Source organism: Arachis hypogaea, chromosome 2, assembly GCF_003086295.3.
Source record: "Arachis hypogaea cultivar Tifrunner chromosome 2, arahy.Tifrunner.gnm2.J5K5, whole genome shotgun sequence".
Classification (NCBI taxonomy): domain Eukaryota; kingdom Viridiplantae; phylum Streptophyta; class Magnoliopsida; order Fabales; family Fabaceae; genus Arachis; species Arachis hypogaea.
This window is the reverse complement of record NC_092037.1, coordinates 78051092-78072272: the sequence shown is the minus strand read 5'-3', so window position 1 is coordinate 78072272 and position 21181 is coordinate 78051092.

Here is a 21181-nt window from a genome sequence, read left to right as displayed (position 1 = left end):
GCACTTTCATTTTGTGGGGTAGTTTCAGGAGAAGGCAAAGTTGTGTCATCTTGCCCTGTTTGAGCCTCTTCATCTGTGAGTTGAATATTCTGCTGCTGCCCTTGGTTGATTGTGAGTTGAGTAGAACTTGGACAACTCCGCTCTTGGCTTAGACTTGTTGACACATTGCTGTTCATTTTACGAATTGCTTCGAGCTTCCTTGTAAGTCCATCTGCCTCCATGTTTGTAGGCTTAGACTTCTTCAAGCCTTGTGTTGGTTTTCAACCCTGCACTCCATTCTTGACTTTCTCAGCAGTAGGCATAGTCAATAGATCCTTTCTCTTTTTATTTTCTGGCTGTTGCAGTGGAATGTTTAGTTGTACTTCCAAGGTGGTAGGCATGGAGTTAGTCATTTTGCTAATAGAATCGAATGTGCTTTGCATATGACTAAAATCCAGCTTCTTTGGCGTGGATTTCTTCTGCCCTTTGGTTGCACGCATCTCCAATTGACTTTCTGGTTCATCCACCATTCGCTCAGATTTCTCCTTGTCATTAGCAGCTGCAACTTCCATTTCATATTTCTTGCATTCAGTTACAATCCTTTGTCTCTTAGCCTCAAATTGTCTAAGCAAATTCTTACTTGATGTAGCTTTAAGATCAATAAATTGCTTATTCCTACACAAATAAATTAGTTAAGTAGAGTCAATATACCCATCAAAATCAATATAAGAAAAATGTAAGAGACTAACAAATTAACAAAAAAATAAGTATTACTTACAAATAAAAATGTGAAGAAGAAAGCTTAAGTATACATATGTACATATTAAGCAATAAATTGCTTAGGATGACCAATCAAAATCAGAATCTCCAATGAAGTCTGCCTCATATTCTTGGGCAGAAGTCACTTGGGGAACCATTTCAATAACCGTGGATCGTAGATCAGTCCTCTCCATAATAAGTTCACCATCATCAGCTGGTATGGCAGGGCTCGTTATATGTTCGTGTTTTTCACTATAGTGTGTTTGACGGGCCTCAGACTCAGATTCGTCGCTTGTTTTAAATAAGTCTCTTGGGACAGTTTCCATAACATAATGTTTGTTATGTTCATATGGATCTTGCACATAAAAACACTGATGTGCTTGAGATGTGATGACTACGCATCATGTTATGTTTTTCTATGCTTTTTCATATAAAAATCAATTCATAATGCTTAATTATGGGAGTGTTTTGGTGATTAAATTGAATATTGCTTTGATTGCTTGAGTTAATAAATTTTGTAGGAAATTATGGAAATGAAGCAATAAAAGCACTAATAGAGGAAGCACACTCCCAAGGTGGCAAAAAGTTGGAAACAAACTCAAAGAGAAGCAAAGAGGATTTGCAACCCTGACCTCTTCACACTCCAACAAGAATAACTCGAGCTACAAAGCTCCAAATGAAGTGATGTTAGTGTCATTAGAAAGTAGACTTCTAGAGCTTTCCAACCATATATAACACTTTATAGTTGACACTGATTTGAGGGGACAAATTGCTATTCGTTTAGCTTCACAATTTCAGCGTAAAACAAGTCCCTGCAGTTCGCCAGACTGACCTCTTCACCTTCAAAAGATCATAACTTGGGCTAGAGAAGTCCAATTGACATGCTTTCAGCGGCGTTGGAAAGCTGAGATCTAGGGCTTTCCAAAGATATATAATAGTCTATAGTGGACATTCAATTTGGAGACCCAAACAGACCAATACTTCAGCGTGTAAGGTTTTTCCAAACCTTCAAAAGCCCAAAATGCCACTTCAATGACACTCCACATTGGGCCACTTCCAAATACTCCAATCCCTTCATTTATTCTTCAATGTTTCAAGCTTCTATGAAAGGAGTTAAAAGTTCACAAGCCCAAGTCAAGCCACAAGTAACAATCAATCAAGGCCACAAGAATCATCTAGAAGTAATTAGGAAATTTGCATTTGATTGTAATTTCATTTGAATTTGTAATTTAGGTAGCTTATAAATAGGGCCTTAGATTCATCATTTGGGAGACACCATGGAGGGGTGGAGGTGACTCCACTCCCCTTTCACTCTCATTCTCTTCTCTTCTTCCATTTTCTTTCATTCACACTTTAGTAAATATTTTTTTTATGATGAGTTTCTAATTTCCAACATTTGGGAAAGAGAGCTCTATTGCAATTTAATGGGTTGATTTTTTTCATTCTTCATCTTCAATTCTTCTTTCATTGTTTCTTTAGAGAGAGTCTTTGTGCTTCAAAGATCTAATTACTATCGAGAGAGGGATTAGATCTATTTAAATTCTATGATGAACTTGAGAAAGGAGTCATAGAATTTAGTTTGAGGCTCTTCTCTCACAACTCTCTTGATTGATAATTCTTAGCTTGATATGTGAGATGTAATCACTTTGAATTGAAATCTTGAGGGTTGTGTGGCAATTAGAGACCATTCTTCATCTCTTCTCATGAGCAATTAGATCAAGAGATTGGCAATTGATCAAGTTAAGAGAAATCAAATCACCAAGAGATTGGGGTTTGATTACTTATGATTTGCCAAGAGATCAATGATTGAATGATTGAAGTGGAGATGAGAATTGTTGATCTTGAGAATGCAATATCTCTTGATCCCAATGTTAATTTCATTCTTAATTCTTGTTATTTACTTCTTGTCTTTAATTCTTGTCATTTAATTGTTCTCTTTAAATTCTTGTCATTTACTTATGCACATTTATGGCTTTCTTTACTTTGGCACATTTATGCCTTCCAAGTGTTTGTAGAAATACTTCACTTGGTTTTACTTTCTAGTCATTTACTTTCTTGCACTTTACTTTCTTGTACTTTCTATTCCTTGCAATTTACATTCTTGCACTTTAATTTTTAGCACTTTAATTTCTTGTCATTTACTTTCCTTGCACTTTATTACTTTTATTTAATTTCAAGTCATTTACATTTCTTGTTGCTTATCACTCAAACATGAATCGTCTAACTAGAACAATTAATTAACTATTGCTTGCTTAATCCATTAATCCTCGTGGGATCGACCTCACTCTAAGTGAGTTTTATTACTTGATGCGACCCGGTACACTTGCCGGTTGTACGTGAAATCTAATTTTTACGTATCAAGTTTTTGGCGCCGTTGTCGGGGATTAATTGTGATTAACAAACTACCGGTTGATTAATTTTCTAGATTAGACATTTTTTTCCGTTTTTACTTTATTTTTTTATTTTTATTTCTCTTTTCTTATTGCAAGTTAAGTGTTTGTGTTATTGCCTCACTAAGAATTCTTTAGTTGTGACACAAGGAATTTCAATTTTTCTTGGTGGTTGTGTTTGATACAACATTTTTCAATTAAAATGGAGTTTACCTCACATGTTGATCAATCATATTACATGGGATATTGCCCACCGCCACAAAATGATTCATGTCATTATCCTCATGGTGGATGGGAATATCAACAAGAAATGATGGATCATGAGCAATCAACCCAAATGGGACATGCCCCTAGGTCACACAATGATCAAGCAAGTTACATGGGGTATTTTTCACCACCACAAAATGATTCAAGTTACTATACTAATTGTGGTTGGGAAAATCAAGATCAAGGAATGATGGGGTTTGAGCAATCAAACCAAATGGGATACTTCCCAAGAACACAAAATGATTCATACTCCTATGAATGGGACAACTATCCAAATTATGATTGGGAAGGACAAAACCAAAGAGAATTCAATATTTCCTATCCCATCCATCAAGAGCCCTCACCTCTTAATTATCCAACCTCATCTCCAAATTTTTCATATCAAAATTCTTCACCACTTGAGTTTGCCTCAACACAAAATTCTTTCCAAAATCCATACAATTCAATTCATCAACCACAAAATTCATTTCACTATACAGAAAACTCATTTCAAAATTCACAAAATTCATTTCACAACTCACAAAACTCCTTTCATACTCCCCAAAATGACTTCACCACAACACATCCATATCCACAAAATTACTCCCAACCTTCATCTTTGGAGCTAATAGTTGAGGATCACCTTCAATGGTCTAGAGAAATATTAGAATCTTGGAAAGAACAAGAAATCCTCTGCAAGAAAATAGATGGGCACTTAGAGCAAATAAGGAAACACTTCGGGTTGCCAAGCAGTGAGGATGAAGACCAATTTGTGGGTGAGGAAGTGGAAAAAGAAGAACAAAAGGTCCATGTGTCAAGTGAAATTTCAATGAAGAATGAGGTGATTGAGAATGAAATTGAACTTGAGGTGATAAAGGAACATGAACATTCACAACCCTCACAAACTTCCCTTGAATTTGTGATCGAAAAATATGAAGAGGAGATGAAGAAATCTTGGGAAGATCAACAAACCTCCTCCATAGAAGAGCTATTAAAGCAAATGTTTAGTGTAAAAGAGGAATTGGAAGAGCAAGAAAAAGAGGCCCCTATACCAAGTAAAATCCCAATGAAGAATGAGGTTGTAAGGGAGGAAAACAACCAAGGGAGTCCACACTCCAATGAAGTAGAAAGTTGTATGGAAGATGATTTAATTGAACCATCAATCCAAGAGGTTCTTGATGAAGAGGACACTCCAACCATCACACAACACCTAAGTCTTGAAATCAAGGAAGTGAAGGCAATCAATAAAAACATTCAAAGAAGGATTGTGACCAAGAAACAAAAGACAACATCCATGAAAAAGAGAAGGTCAACAAAAAGCAATCCAACCCCCACCCCAACAAGCAAGAGGAATCAAGCTAATAACAACAAAAGAAGGCTTGTTAGGAGACAATCAAATCAAGGGGCATCAATTTTCTCTTCTTCTCCCTTGAAGTCATTTCTTTTAACCAATTGGAAGAAGAGGAAGAAAATTAAGAACCACATGTCAAGCTAATGACATTAAAAGAGCGCTTGTTGGGAGGCAACCCAACTGTTGGTAACATTTTCTTTCCTTGCTTAGTTTACTTTCAATAATTTGGCATATGATTGCATTCTAAGTTTGGTGTTGCATGCAACAATTTGATCTTCAATCTTTAGTGGGTACTTGCATCATTCTAAAATGAAAGTGTCATACTAAGTTTGGTGTTGCCACTTACCTTTCATGCATAGTACCATGCACAACTCACTTATTGATGTAATCATATTGTCTCTTTTCTTTGTGCCTTGATTGTCATCTTTAATTTTTGCTTGCTTAAACACATGCATTACTTACATCTCTTTCTTGAAGACATTCATGATTAATCATAAATTCCACCACCATTATTTTATTTGTTGCTTGAGGACAAGCAATCATTCTAAGTTTGGTGTTGGGGAAGGAAGGAGTAGGAGGAAAATGACAATAACAAAGATGAAGATCTACAAGGTGGTTAAGTTCTTTTTCCTCTTATTTATCTTCTATACTTTCAATTGCATGATTGTCTTCCATTTCTTTTATATGCATGCGTGTTCTTCTTTTTGGAAAAGCATAGCTTGATATTTGAATTGCAACATGTTGCTTTTACATCATAACTACCATTTTGAATTTTGTGAGTCAAAGTAATTAAGTATCATGATCATAAACAAACAAGGTAATTATAGAAGAATCTAGCATGAGCATATAAGTATTGGAAGGCTAGCATGACTATTGTTGCTCAATTACATTTGAATTTGTTTAATTGAAGTTTTCATCTAGGACATTTTATGAAATGTTTGAAATATTGAAAACCTTGAACAAGCAAATCAATTAAAAGATTAAGAAAGAAAAAGGGAAAAATGAGGAAGTTGAAGACTCTGAGTACCAATGACATTTCATTAGTCAAGTACTTGTGGTGTTTATGTATCAAGCAAAAAGCTTGAAAACAAAACACTTAGACTCAAGACTAGGCTCAAGTGCAAAGCACTCCCTCAAAGCTCAAGGCTCTAAGCACCAATGATTAGAAGGAAAGTAAAGAAAAGGAATAAATGAGCTTAAAAAGTCCTCTAATTAAATGCTTGTGGTGCTTATGTATCAAGTGGTAATACTTGAAAACAAAGCATTTAGAGTCAAAGCTTTTAACTAATGGTGCAAAGCACCCAAGAAGCTAAGCTAAGAAAAAGATGAAAAGCTTGTTTCAAGTAAGGAACATAAAGAAAAATATTTCATAAAATGAGCTAGATAGAAGCATCAATCATTTGAATTTCTTTTGAGATTGTAGCATGCATAATAAACTAGCCAACCATGAACATTTAATTGCTATTCTTCTCACCTTGGATTGTCAATCTTTATTGAATGATTCTTTGTTTGCTTGAGAACAAGCAAAGTTTAAGTTTGGTGTTGTGATGACTACGCATCATGTTATGTTTTTCTATGCTTTTTCATATAAAAATCAATTCATAATGCTTAATTATGGGAGTGTTTTGGTGATTAAATTGAATATTGCTTTGATTGCTTGAGTTAATAAATTTTGTAGGAAATTATGGAAAATGAAGCAATAAAAGCACTAATAGAGGAAGCACACTCCCAAGGTGGCAAAAAGTTGGAAACAAACTCAAAGAGAAGCAAAGAGGATTTGCAACCCTGACCTCTTCACACTCCAACAAGAATAACTCGAGCTACAAAGCTCCAAATGAAGTGATGTTAGTGTCATTAGAAAGTAGACTTCTAGAGCTTTCCAACCATATATAACACTTTATAGTTGACACTGATTTGAGGGGACAAATTGCTATTCGTTTAGCTTCACAATTTCAGCGTAAAACAAGTCCCTGCAGTTCGCCAGACTGACCTCTTCACCTTCAAAAGATCATAACTTGGGCTAGAGAAGTCCAATTGACATGCTTCCAGCGGCGTTGGAAAGCTGAGATCTAGGGCTTTCCAAAGATATATAATAGTCTATAGTAGACATTCAATTTGGAGACCCAAACAGACCAATACTTCAGCGTGTAAGGTTTTTCCAAACCTTCAAAAGCCCAAAATGCCACTTCAATGACACTCCACATTGGGCCACTTCCAAATACTCCAATCCCTTCATTTATTCTTCAATGTTTCAAGCTTCTATGAAGGGAGTTAAAAGTTCACAAGCCCAAGTCAAGCCACAAGTAACAATCAATCAAGGCCACAAGAATCATCTAGAAGTAATTAGGAAATTTGCATTTGATTGTAATTTCATTTGAATTTGTAATTTAGGTAGCTTATAAATAGGGCCTTAGATTCATCATTTGGGAGACACCATGGAGGGGTGGAGGTGACTCCACTCCCCTTTCACTCTCATTCTCTTCTCTTCTTCCATTTTCTTTCATTCACACTTTAGTAAATATTTTTTTTATGATGAGTTTCTAATTTCCAACATTTGGGAAAGAGAGCTCTATTGCAATTTAATGGGTTGATTTTTTTCATTCTTCATCTTCAATTCTTCTTTCATTGTTTCTTTAGAGAGAGTCTTTGTGCTTCAAAGATCTAATTACTATCGAGAGAGGGATTAGATCTATTTAAATTCTATGATGAACTTGAGAAAGGAGTCATAGAATTTAGTTTGAGGCTCTTCTCTCACAACTCTCTTGATTGATAATTCTTAGCTTGATATGTGAGATGTAATCACTTTGAATTGAAATCTTGAGGGTTGTGTGGCAATTAGAGACCATTCTTCATCTCTTCTCATAAGCAATTAGATCAAGAGATTGGCAATTGATCAAGTTAAGAGAAATCAAATCACCAAGAGATTGGGGTTTGATTACTTATGATTTGCCAAGAGATCAATGATTGAATGATTGAAGTGGAGATGAGAATTGTTGATCTTGAGAATGCAATATCTCTTGATCCCATGTTAATTTCATTCTTAATTCTTGTTATTTACTTCTTGTCTTTAATTCTTGTCATTTAATTGTTCTCTTTAAATTCTTGTCATTTACTTATGCACATTTATGGCTTTCTTTACTTTGGCACATTTATGCCTTCCAAGTGTTTGTAGAAATACTTCACTTGGTTTTACTTTCTAGTCATTTACTTTCTTGCACTTTACTTTCTTGTACTTTCTATTCCTTGCAATTTACATTCTTGCACTTTAATTTTTAGCACTTTAATTTCTTGTCATTTACTTTCCTTGCACTTTATTACTTTTATTTAATTTCAAGTCATTTACATTTCTTGTTGCTTATCACTCAAACATGAATCGTCTAACTAGAACAATTAATTAACTATTGCTTGCTTAATCCATTAATCCTCGTGGGATCGACCTCACTCTAAGTGAGTTTTATTACTTGATGCGACCCGGTACACTTGCCGGTTGTACGTGAAATCTCATTTTTACGTATCAAGATGCTAGTATAAAAGGTTCATCTTGGAAGCATTTCTTATAGAAGTGAACAAATGTAAGACCATACTTATCTCTCCCAGCATCGTACCACTCACACCGAAATAAGACAACCTTAAAATGCCCAAAATAGTCTAACTCTACTATCTCAAACAACCTGCCATAATAAGCTACATTGTCTTGGATTGGACTTTGATCTTTAGCACTTGCAAAGCTTAAAGTTAAAGCAGTTAATGTGACACCACTGTTTTGTATTTTTCTCCTTGCCTCATGTTCCACTATGTGAAACCTGTATCCATTAATTACATATCCAGAAAATCTTCTTGCAACAGAGCTTGGATTTTTTTAGCCAAAAAGGCACATTTGGATCCCTCGCACGAGTTTCAAACCACTGCACGAACATTTCGTTGTGAACTTTTGCTTTTCTCCATTTCGTTCCCAGCTGATTGTTAACCTCTTCCTCATGCTCTCTATAATTAATAATGGTTAGGTTTGGTCTAAGAAATATGGGTGAACTTGATCAGAATAAAAAAAAAGTTTAATTAAGCCACCTAACATAATCTGCCACTTCTTCACAATTGTGTAATACATACACATGGGCTTGAGCAATTGATATGTCATCTAGATTAATTGGTTCTCCATTTCCCATGCCTAACGAACGACCTTTGTTAGAAAACAACTTTGATGGCACAACTTCGTCTTCGTTAGGATCATCATCATTCCAAGGCTGCTTATTAAGTCTTGTTTGCACACCTCCATGCAAGTATCTTGAGCAGAAAGTTAAGCACTCCTCAACCAGATATGCCTCTGCAATAGAACCTTCGGGCTGACTTCTATTGCGAACATATGACTTTAATGTACACATGTACCTTTCCGGAGGATACATCCAACAAAACTGCACCGGACCTCCCAATCTCACCTCATTTGCTAAATGAATGGGAAGATGAACCATTATGTCAAGAAAACTAGGGGAAAGATCCTCTCAAGCTGGCATAATATTTTCACAATCTCTAACTCCAATAAATCTATCTCTTCCAGTGTGATGAACTTTTTTCACAAGCAACGAAAAAAGTAACTTAGTCGAATCAACGGAATGGCCACATGATCAGGAAGGATGCTTTTAATCAGTATTGGTAGTAAATGGTGAAACATAAAGTGAGCATCGTAGGTCTTATACCCATAAACTTTTCTTTCTCCTAGATGTACACAGCGTGATATATTCGAAGCACTGCCATCAGGTAGCTTTGTTGTCTTCAAAACACCACAAAAAATTGACTTCTCTGCAGCAGTAATAGAAAAGCATAACTTTGCCAACTTTGTTCTCTTGCCATTATTCACCTCCTTTGGTTGAAGATTTTTCCAGATACCCAAATCTTTTAAGTCATATCGAGCATTCAAATGGTCCTTTGTCTTGCCTGGGATATCCAAGAGAGTTCCAATTGCACTGTCAAGTATATTCTTTTCTATGTGCATGACATCTAAGTTGTGACGCAGTGGGTTCTTGTGCCAGTAGGGCAATTCAAAGAAAATTGATCTTTTTTCCAATTTCATGGGAAACTATTTGATGTACTTTGCTTCTTTTCAAAGACATTCTCAGCATTTTATAGCATCTCAAAAATTTCGGGTCCTTGTATAACAGGTGGAGGGGGTCTTAATTCCTGCTTCCCATTAAAAGACCTTGTATTGGTTCTCCATGGATGATCCATGGGTAAAAAGACATGATGGTCCATATAAACTATCTTCTGAATGTGTTTTAGTTGTAAGCTACTGGTATTTTTGTTGCAACAAGAGCAAGCTGATGACAAGTCATCATATACCCATTTTTCAAGCTAATTTCACTTGTTTTATTAGTTTTTATGCACTTTCTTGCATCCTAAGTAAGTGATTTGGAATGAAAATGCATAACTTCTTTAAATCAAGCAACTACCATTAAATTGATGCTAAATCATGAGGTTTGAGCAAGAATTAATTGATTTTTAATGAATTATAAACCTTGTGAATTTAGAGATACTTTGAGTGGTTGTTTTGGTTTCTTGTAGATGAAGAAAGAAAGAAAAAAGGAAAAACGTGGCTTAAGAAAGCATGGCCCAAGGAGAAAAGAGTGTGGCGCATGGAAGGGAGGAAGCAAACATTGCCCTCCACAAGGGCACATTGCCCTCCAGGAGGGCAACATAATGAAACAAGCTTTGAGAAGAAACACTGCCCTGCCCACAACAAGGGCAGAGCACAATTTGATGCCAAGGACCAAGGAGAGCAAAAACTCTGCCCTGCCCTCCTCAAGAGCAATATCAGGCTCATCAAAGGAATAAATTCAAGGTAAAAGCTTACCAATGCTTGCCAAAAGGATCGAACTCGGCACCATGAGGAAGCAAGGAACTAGGCCTTAATTTGGTGCCAAGAAAACCAAGGAAAAGAAGTAGCGTGTGTCTCCAACGAGCTTCGAACGTGGGGCTTCATTTTTGGAAACATTGCCCTGCCCTCCACGAGGGCATGGCAGCATTTTGTGGTACACAGCCAGCGCACCAGATTGGCACACACCAAGGACTCTCGGCAGCAACGGCACGCACGGGCAGCAAAATCTGGCACACCAAAAAACTCTGCCCTGCCCTCCACAAGGGCAGGGCAGCATCCTGCAGCACCACACGCACCAACCAACACGCACCGAGGGCCGCACGCACCATTTTCTGCCCTGCCCTCCACAAGGGCAGGGCAGCCTCCTGGAAGCAATTTTTCATGGGCTAGAAATTGAATTAAAAATCCAATTTAATTCATTTCTTCACCAAATCAAAAGTCCATCCAAATCACAAGATCCAAGAATAGAAAGTGTATAAATAGGAGATAGTTTGATGTAATTAGGACTTTTCTTTTGAGCTTTGAACCTTTTCTTTTATTTTTGACTTTTGAACCTTCTCTTGGAGACTTCACTGAGATTTCAGAGAACTGGGGAGGAGAATTGATCTCTCTTCTTCCTTGTTCTTGCTTGAGCATTTTTACTTTTCTTGTTTGAGTCTTGGGTGTGAAGAATTGAGAAAATTCTGTATCAATCTCCATTCAAGATCTCTTTAATTCCTCTTCTGCATAATTGAGTTCAATTACATTTTCTTTACTGCCTCTTCTTTAATTTCTTGTCAATTGCTTTGTGAACTTGGATCTGGGAAGGCAATTGAGATCTAGACTTTGCTATCTAGTCTCTTGAGTCCTGAGATCCCATTTTCCTTTTTGGTTCTTCTGTGAACCCCTGTTGCAAGTTAATTTCCATTTCTGTTTGAGATTTAGTTTATTCCAATTCATCTTCTGTTTTATTAATTGTTGCAATTTAATTTCCCTCGTTTGAATTCTGAAATCCCAATCCTCAAATCCCTTTTTTTCATTCAAGCAATTTATATTTCTTGCACTTTAAGTTACTGTAATTTACATTTCTTGCACTTTAAGTTTCAGTCATTTAATTTCTTGTTCATTAAGATTCAGCATCTTTTACTTTCCTGCTCTTTAATTTACTACAATTTTCCCCTCTCCCTTTACATTCCAAGCAATTTAGTTTCTGTTAATGATAAACCACTCAACCAATACTTGATTCGCTTGACTAAATCAACCACTAAACTAAAATTGCTCAATCCTTCAATCCCTGTGGGATCGACCTCACTCCCGTGAGTTTTATTACTTGATGCGACCCGGTACTCTTGCCGGTGAGTTTTGTGTTGGATCGTTTTCCACACATCAAGTTTTTGGCGCCGTTGCCGGGGATTGAAATAGATTGACAATGATTAAGTGAAGAGGAGGTCTAGATCAAGCAATTCTTTTCTATTTCTTTGATTTTTTTTACTAACACACTAACTGTTTGAAAATTTGCCTCTATCAACTCACTAACTATTTGAGAGTTTGTCTCAACTAACTGCGCTAAATTCTCAAGAGTGCTGCTGTTTGTCCCTCTTGATTGTTTGCATGCCACAGAAAATAGGGAAGTCAGAAGAAAGACTATCATTGGAAAAGAAGTCTCTGCAGATGAAGAATAGCATAACATGAAGCCACCACTCATTACACTAATCAAGAACAATTGTTCCTATGACGGAAATCCATTGGAGGATCCTCAACAGCACATATCCACTTTTCTGAAGACTTGTAGTGCTGTCAAAACTGATGGTCTAGATCATGATACTTATAAGGTCTTGTTATTCCCTTTCTCATTAAGGGGTGAAGCTGCACAATGGCTTGAAACTTTTCCCCAAGGAAGTATCACTGGTTGGGACGATTTGGTCACCAAATTTCTGGCCAAATTCTCCTCATCCCGACAGATCATAAAGCTGGAAGAGGGGGAATATCCATTCACACAAGGAGAAGAAGAACCACTCTTCAAGGCATGGGAAAGATACAAGAAAGCAACCGATAAAGTGGGCTTCCGAGCTTTCTATGAAGGATTAACCCCAGAAATAAGAAAAGCAGTGGACTACTTCTCAGATGACCTACTCAAAGCAACAACAACTGCCAAAGGAATTGCAAATTTCAATGACAAAGGAGTCAACAACCAACACTCATTTGAGAAACCACAGAATGCAATCTCAGAAAAGGAAGTGATGAATACTGAAGGAGTGAATGCATTCAAGAACCTGAACAAACAAATGCACCATCAAACACAGCAACACATGGAGCTGAGAGATAGAAAAGTTGATTGCCTGCAATCTGCTGCAGAGAATGCCCAATTCCCACCATGGAGACCCCATTCTTATATGAGAATGAGAGAGTCTCAAAATCAAGAAAAAGGAGGTTTCAACCAGGGCAAATCCATGACCATAAACAACCAACATCACTCACCTATTAATACCAATCAGAGCCAATACTCACAACACAGACACGTCCAGACTCATTCCAACTGGAGAAGGACCGAGTACCAAAATCACGAACCAAGGGACTTCAATTATAACAACCCCAACTTCACAAACCAACAAAAACACCATTATAGTAACAACAACCACTACATGCCACCACAATACCCACCTTTCTAACCTTTAACGTCTCACAACCAACCAATCTCACAAGACTCTCAGAGGATTACGAACTTGGAGATCTTAATGGAGAGAATGATGAAACACCAAGAGGAGATAACAAAGAACCAAGAGATTTCAACTAGAAGAATTGAGGGGCAGATAGCTCAACTAGTGAAGCACTTTGCAGAAATGGGTGAGAAGAGGGTAAATACTCTCCCCAGAGCCACTGAAGACAAACCAACTAACAACGAAGATACTGCAAAGAAGGAAGGATGGAAAAGGATCATAGAGGAAAGTAAGAAAACCTTGGACAAAGAAAGTACCAGCCAAGAAAAACACAACAAGGAATTCTTACAAGGAGAGACAGAGGATAGAATTAAAAAAAAGCAGAAAATCCCCACTGGAATATTTTCACTAGGGGATAGAGTAATGATAAATAGTCAAACCATGAAGGTGTCCCCACAGCTGTCTGATCACTACATTGTGACTAAGATCCTTCCACAGGAATTCATAGAGGTCATCAAAGAGGAAATCGGAAGGAAGTTCACCGTGAAGAAAGACAAGTTAAGGCACTGTGGTTTTCAATCTTCATGATCAGCAGAATGGAGAATGTCAAGCTAGTGACATTAAAAGAGCGCTTGTTGGGAGGCAACCCAACCTGAGGTAGTTTTCTTTTCATAAGCTTTTTCAATAAAAAGGTTGAATAATTGGTATGTATGGCAAGGAGCTAAGTTTGTGTTGCACATCAAAACAATTTAAGGGAGAATGAAAGATTCTACGTTTGGTGTTCCACCAAAAATCACATTTAAAAACACATTCTCACCTCTTGCATGATGCTAGCTCTAAGCAATCAAACAAATTATCCAACTATTTAACTGCTTTCTAGCTTTAATTCCATAACCTTTAGCAAGGACACAAGGTTTCACATATGGTTAACTTGTTGCATAAGAGGTAGTGGCAAGCAATTAAGTTTGGTGTCCCCAACACCTAAATAAATCCAAGAGCCACACTCAATTTATGCATACTAACCATGTAATTAAGGGCTTGAGAAGCAAGCAACTTTGAGAATTATGCAGGACATGAGTCAACAATTGAAGATATTGTGCATCTTAACTAAAAGAAAACACAACAGAATGAAGAATCAAAGGGCTGCAACTTCAAAGGTTGTATCTAAACTTAATCCTTGCTGTTGTGAATTGTTTTGAACATGGAAACCATTATATATCCTGCTAAAATGTTTATCTAGTTGCAAGTGAAGTTGTTTGATTAAGTATGCTAAATCTGCATATTGCTTGTCATCCATCACCTAGCTGAATTTTGTTTTGTTTCCCATAAGCTTGAATAAAAGAGAATTGTTTGAATTGGAAAGTAAATATCCAATGTTGCATAAGTAGAATGGAAGTTAATGGTGGTATATGTGTCTGATTAAATGCATAACTGACAAACCCCATTTGTAGGGTTTATCTTGTATTGATTTTAGGGGATTTTATCACCTTTCACCCACATTTATTCAATAAAATAGCATGGTTTTGTATATTCTCCTTTAATTGTGCTTAAGAGTGAAAACATGCTTTTAGTACTTAAAATAGCTAAATCTAATTCACCTTGATTCCATTAGATGCCTTGATATGTTTGTTAAGTGATTTAAGGTTTAGGAGGCAAAGATTGGATCAAGGGAATGAAGAAAGAAAGCATGAAAAGTTGGAGAACTCATGAAGAAATGAAAGAACCGGAAAGCTGTCAAGCCGACCTCTTCGCACTTAAACGACCATAACTTGAGCTACAGAGGTCCAAATGATGCGGTTCTAGTTGGGTTAGAAAGATAACATCCGGGGCTTCGAAACGATATAAGATTTGCCATAGTTGCTACACGTATGGTGGCGCGCACGCGCAAAGTACGCGCACGTGCCGTTGGTGCACGTGATCACTTCATGCAAACTCGTGGCTAGCGAATTTACAAGCCTTGTGGGCCCAATCCAACTCATTTCTAATGCTATTTAAGCCAAGGATTGAAGGGGGAATGAAGATACTTTACATGTTAGTTACCATTAGTCATAGTTTAGTAGTTAGAAGTAGTTTCTAGAGAGAGAAGCTCTCACTTCTCTCTAGGATTAGGATTAGGATTAGGTTTAGTTCTTAGATCTAGATTTTAATTCATCTTCTTCTACTTCTACCTTTCAATTCCTTGTTGTTACATTCATCTTCCTCTATTCTTTTGTTGTAATTTCCTTTATGTTGTTCTTGTGTTTTGGTGTAGATCTACTTTTGTTCCTTCCTTTTTCTTTCAATTCAATTCAAGGTAAATCATAATAATTTTGTTCCTTTTGATTTGTTGTTATTAATTCCTTGCAATAATTGTTGTTAGGTTTTGTTCTTGTTGTTGATTTACTATGTTTTCCTTTTATGCCTTCCAAGTGTTTGATGAAATGCTTGGTTGGATTTTAGAGTAGAATTTTATACTCTTGGCTTGGAAAGGTAACTTAGGACCTCTTGAGTTACTAATGTCCAAGTAATTGATGATTGGGAGCCATTTACTCTAGTTCTCACTAATTGAATTAGTGGAGAGTTAGGACTTATGGACTAGGATTGATATAGCTCATTTGACTTTCCTTTACTACTAGTTAGAGGATGATTTAATGAGATTAATCCTTGCCAATTCTCATATTGTGGTTAGTGATTAGGATAGAGATCCTTGACCACCAACCCTTGCCAAGACCTTTTTAGGCCTTAGTTTACTTTCTTGCCATTTATCTTTCATACTTCTTATCAAAACCCCAAAATAACTCACAACCAATAACAAGACACTCTATTGTAATTCCTAGGGAGAACGACCCGAGGTTTGAATACTTCGGTTTATAAATTTAGGGGTTTGTTTTAGTGACAAACAACTTTTTGTATGAAAGGATTATTGCTTGGTTTAGAAACTATACTTCGACGAGATTTTATTTGAGAAATTCTAAACCGTCAAAAATCCAATCATCAAAATGGCGCCGTTGCCGGGGAATTGCAATGGTGTTATGTTATTGGTTATTGTATATATGTGAATATTGTGAATATGTTTGCTTTTTGCTTCTTTGTTAGTTTTTAGTTTGTTCTCTTTATTTGTTATTATTTTTTGTTTTGCCCTCTCTTGCTATCATGAATTCTCACTTTGGCTATGAGTGTGATTACAATTATGTTGTAGGAAATGAGGACTATAATGAAGATGTGTATCAAGGATGGGACACTCAAAGGTGGGAGGAGCCATATGCATATGATCAATCCTCTTGGCAACAACCTCCACCAATGCACTATGAATAAGAGACATTCTATGATGCATACCAATGCTTTCATGCTTCTTTAATGCTTGTTTTACCTTACAAGCTTACTTAAAGCATCTCAAGCATACTAGAATGAGTAAAGTGCATGATTCTTTGGTGACATAGCCTTTTATGCTAATGTGTGTTCTAAACCGCGCAATTTAGAATTCACACACCTACTTGTCATCAATGTCACACTAATTCACTCACTCATTTCTAGTGATTTACCTCATTCCAACAAAGTATGCTTCCTTGCTTTTATATCTTCTCATCTTATGGTGTTATATTTTTGTTTTTTATGATGAATGCACCACAGGCACACATGGAAGCGGAAGAAAGAACACGTAGCAATCCGGAGAGTCGCCGTACCCCCTTGCTCATCTTTGAGTGCACCGAGGACGGTGCAAACTTTTAAGTGTGGGGAGGTCGTCCGACCGTTCGACGATTTTGGGTGACAAATTTCTAATCCCAACACTTTTGCATTTCATTCTAGGATTTTAGGATTTTTACTTGCATTCTCTTAATTTTTGCATATGTATACACAATAAGCTTAGTCAAAATAATGAAAATTTTCAAGATTTCTATCTATAGGGCACACCAATTGATTTGAGTGAAAACTTTTCATAGAACTTGCTTGAATTATATATCTTGTGGATCATGTTTTTGAGCTAAGAACACATGCTTGTGAGATTTGAGCCTAATGGTGTGGTTACATCTTATAACCACTTATTTTCCTTCTTGTGTGCGTTATTCTCTTTCTATGATTGTAATCTTTGATTTGTTTGATTCTTTATGTCCATTATTTTATGTATTCATGCATTTATATGATTGAGGCCATCATTTCATTAGCTCACTTATCCAAATAGCCTTACCTTTTATCTTCCATTGTTAGCCAATTTGAGCCTACGATTAACCCACTTGGTTCTTTAATTTAGCACATTACAAGCCTTAAAGCGGAAAACAATAAATGTCCTTATTTGGATCTTTGATTAGCTTAGGCTAGTGTGTGTGAGTATCATTCAAGTGTGGGAACCTTGGGACATTGGGTGAATAAAAGGGTAGTTTTGTATTATTATTGAAAAATATTGGGAATTGGGTACATGCTCATGTATTGATCAAATGTATAGACCTTATGCATTGATGCTCTTGTATATAGAAAGAAAAAAATGAGAAAAACAAAAAAAAAAGAAAAGAAAAAAAGAAAAATAATATGAAAAAAAAGAAAAATAAAAGAAAAAGAAAAAAGCAATAAAAGGGGACAAAATGCCCCAAATCAAAGTATAGTCCAATAAAATCAATGCATAGGTGTTGTGAAATTAAAAAGGAATACATGAGTATGTGAAAAAGTGAGGAATGGGTAGTTAGATTAGAACTTAATTGTATAGGATGTCATAGGTTAGGTGGGAAGTTTAAGCCTATCAAAGATTCAAATTTCGAGCTCACTTAACCAAAATATGCATCCTACCTTGACCCTAGCCCCATTACAACCAAAGAAAAGACCTCATGATATTTGTATGCATGCATGAAATATATGTCGATTGTTAGAAGAAGAACAAATCTTAGAAAACATGATTAGCGGAGAATTGAGAGAATCAACCCTAAACACTTGAGCGAAGAGAGTGCAAACACATCCGGTGAGGGTTTGATGCTCAATTACATGTTTCCACCAATGATCATCTCCTTTCATGCAAGTTTGTAAAAATATTTAATAGCTCAATTCAATTGTGGTTTGGCATGGTTGTTAATACCTTTTGCCCTTGTGCATATATGCTTCTTGGGAATTGATTTATTTTGACCAAGCAATTGTATTCATTTAGATAGTTGCATATAGGTAGATTGCATTTAGTTAGTTCCGTTGAATAAATGCCATACCCTTACTTCATTCTTGGTTTAAGCATGAGGACATGCTTGGTTTAAGTGTGGGGAGGTTGACAAACCCCATTTGTAGGGTTTATCTTGTATTGATTTTAGGGGATTTTATCACCTTTCACCCACATTTATTCAATAAAATAGCATGGTTTTGTATATTCTCCTTTAATTGTGCTTAAGAGTGAAAACATGCTTTTAGTACTTAAAATAGCTAAATCTAATTCACCTTGATTCCATTAGATGCCTTGATATGTTTGTTAAGTGATTTAAGGTTTAGGAGGCAAAGATTGGATCAAGGGAATGAAGAAAGAAAGCATGAAAAGTTGGAGAACTCATGAAGAAATGAAAGAACCGGAAAGCTGTCAAGCCGACCTCTTCGCACGTAAACGACCATAACATGAGCTACAGAGGTCCAAATGATGCGGTTCCAGTTGGGTTAGAAAGCTAACATCCGGGGCTTCGAAACGATATAAGATTTGTCATAGTTGCTACACGTATGGTGGCGCGCACGCGCAAAGTACGCACACGCGCCGTTGGTGCACGTGATCACTTCATGCAAACTCGTGGCTAGCGAATTTACAAGCCTTGTGGGCCCAATCCAACTCATTTCTAATGCTATTTAAGCCAAGGATTGAAGGGGGAATGAAGATACTTTACATGTTAGTTACCATTAGTCATAGTTTAGTAGTTAGAAGTAGTTTCTAGAGAGAGAAGCTCTCACTTCTCTCTAGGATTAGGATTAGGATTAGGTTTAGTTCTTATATCTAGATTTTAATTCATCTTCTTCTACTTCTACCTTTCAATTCCTTGTTGTTACATTCATCTTCCTCTATTCTTTTGTTGTAATTTCCTTTATGTTGTTCTTGTGTTTTGGGGTAGATCTACTTTTGTTCCTTCCTTTTTCTTTCAATTCAATTCAAGGTAAATCATAATAATTTTGTTCCTTTTGATTTGTTGTTATTAATTCCTTGCAATAATTGTTGTTAGGTTTTGTTCTTGTTGTTGATTTACTATGTTTTCCTTTTATGCCTTCCAAGTGTTTGATGAAATGCTTGGTTGGATTTTAGAGTAGAATTTTATACTCTTGGCTTGGAAAGGTAACTTAGGACCTCTTGAGTTACTAATGTCCAAGTAATTGATGATTGGGAGCCATTTACTCTAGTTCTCACTAATTGAATTAGTGGAGAGTTAGGACTTATGGACTAGGATTGATATAGCTTATTTGACTTTCCTTTACTACTAGTTAGAGGATGATTTAATGAGATTAATCCTTGCCAATTCTCATATTGTGGTTAGTGATTAGGATAGAGATCCTTGACCACCAACCCTTGCCAAGACCTTTTTAGGCCTTAGTTTACTTTCTTGCCATTTATCTTTCATACTTCTTATCAAAACCCCAAAATAACTCACAACCAATAACAAGACACTCTATTGTAATTCCTAGGGAGAACGACCCGAGGATTGAATACTTTGGTTTATAAATTTAGGGGTTTGTTTTAGTGACAAACAACTTTTTGTATGAAAGGATTATTGCTTGGTTTAGAAACTATACTTCGACGAGATTTTATTTGAGAAATTCTAAACCGTCAAAAATCCAATCATCAATAACTCATGAAATAATTGCTTCATAGTATCATCTTCATTAAAGTGTGAGCTAGCTTGCTGTTGTAAAGGTTCTTATCAATAAAGAAAAAGCCCTTGAGAACAAAAATAAAGAAAAGGAAGAAGAAAAAGCCAATGTGGCAAGAAAAACAAAGAATAAAGGTTGGACACCAATAGCTTGGACCCTAGGACATATGCCTGTGGTGTTCTTGTACTAGGATGTGCTTGGATAAGTAAATTCTGAGGGGTATTTTAAAACCCGGTCACTTAGATCAACTGATTTGGGATGGCCAATTGAAAGTCCACAATAAAGAGCAACTTAGATACAGAACATTTAGTTATCCAAAGAGATGCTGGGCATCAATGATCCTAGGATGAAATAGTAAGCCATGTGTCTGTGGTGGAAAGATGTTGAGTAAAAATAAAGCCAAAGGCTACTACTGCAACATTAGACACCAAACCTCCAAAAGAATAATAAGCTTGTTAAGCAACATAAGAAAAGAAAAGTTGGCAGGGGAGTATTAAAGAGTAAACCTTATAACAGCAAGTTTAGTAAGCCTTTGAGGAAAGATGTATATTATGTAACAGCAAACAATAACTTGGGTTGTCATTGTCTGCATAAACACTCCATAAACCAAGTTCTGCTATATGCCTAATAAGGATATGTTTGCTCTTCTTGTTCATTTCATTTTCTCTTAGTTTTGATGCTTGCTTGGGGACAAGCAAGATTTAAGTTTGGTGTTGTGATGACAAGTCATCATATACCCATTTTTCAAGCTAATTTCACTTGTTTTATTAGTTTTTATGCACTTTCTTACATCTAAGTAAGTGATTTGGAATGAAAATGCATAACTTCTTTAAATCAAGCAACTACCATTAAATTGATGATAAATCATGAGGTTTGAGCAAGAATTAATTGATTTTTAATGAATTATAAACCTTGTGAATTTAGAGATACTTTGAGTGGTTGTTTTGGTTTCTTGTAGATGAAGAAAGAAAGAAAAAAAGGAAAAACGTGGCTTAAGAAAGCGTCGCCCATGGAGAAAAGAGTGTGGCGCATGGAAGGGAGGAAGCAAACATTGCCCTCCACAAGGGCACACTGCCCTCCAAGAGGGCAACATAATGAAACAAGCTTTGAGAAGCAACACTGCCCTGCCCACAACAAGGGCAGAGCACAATTTGATGCCAAG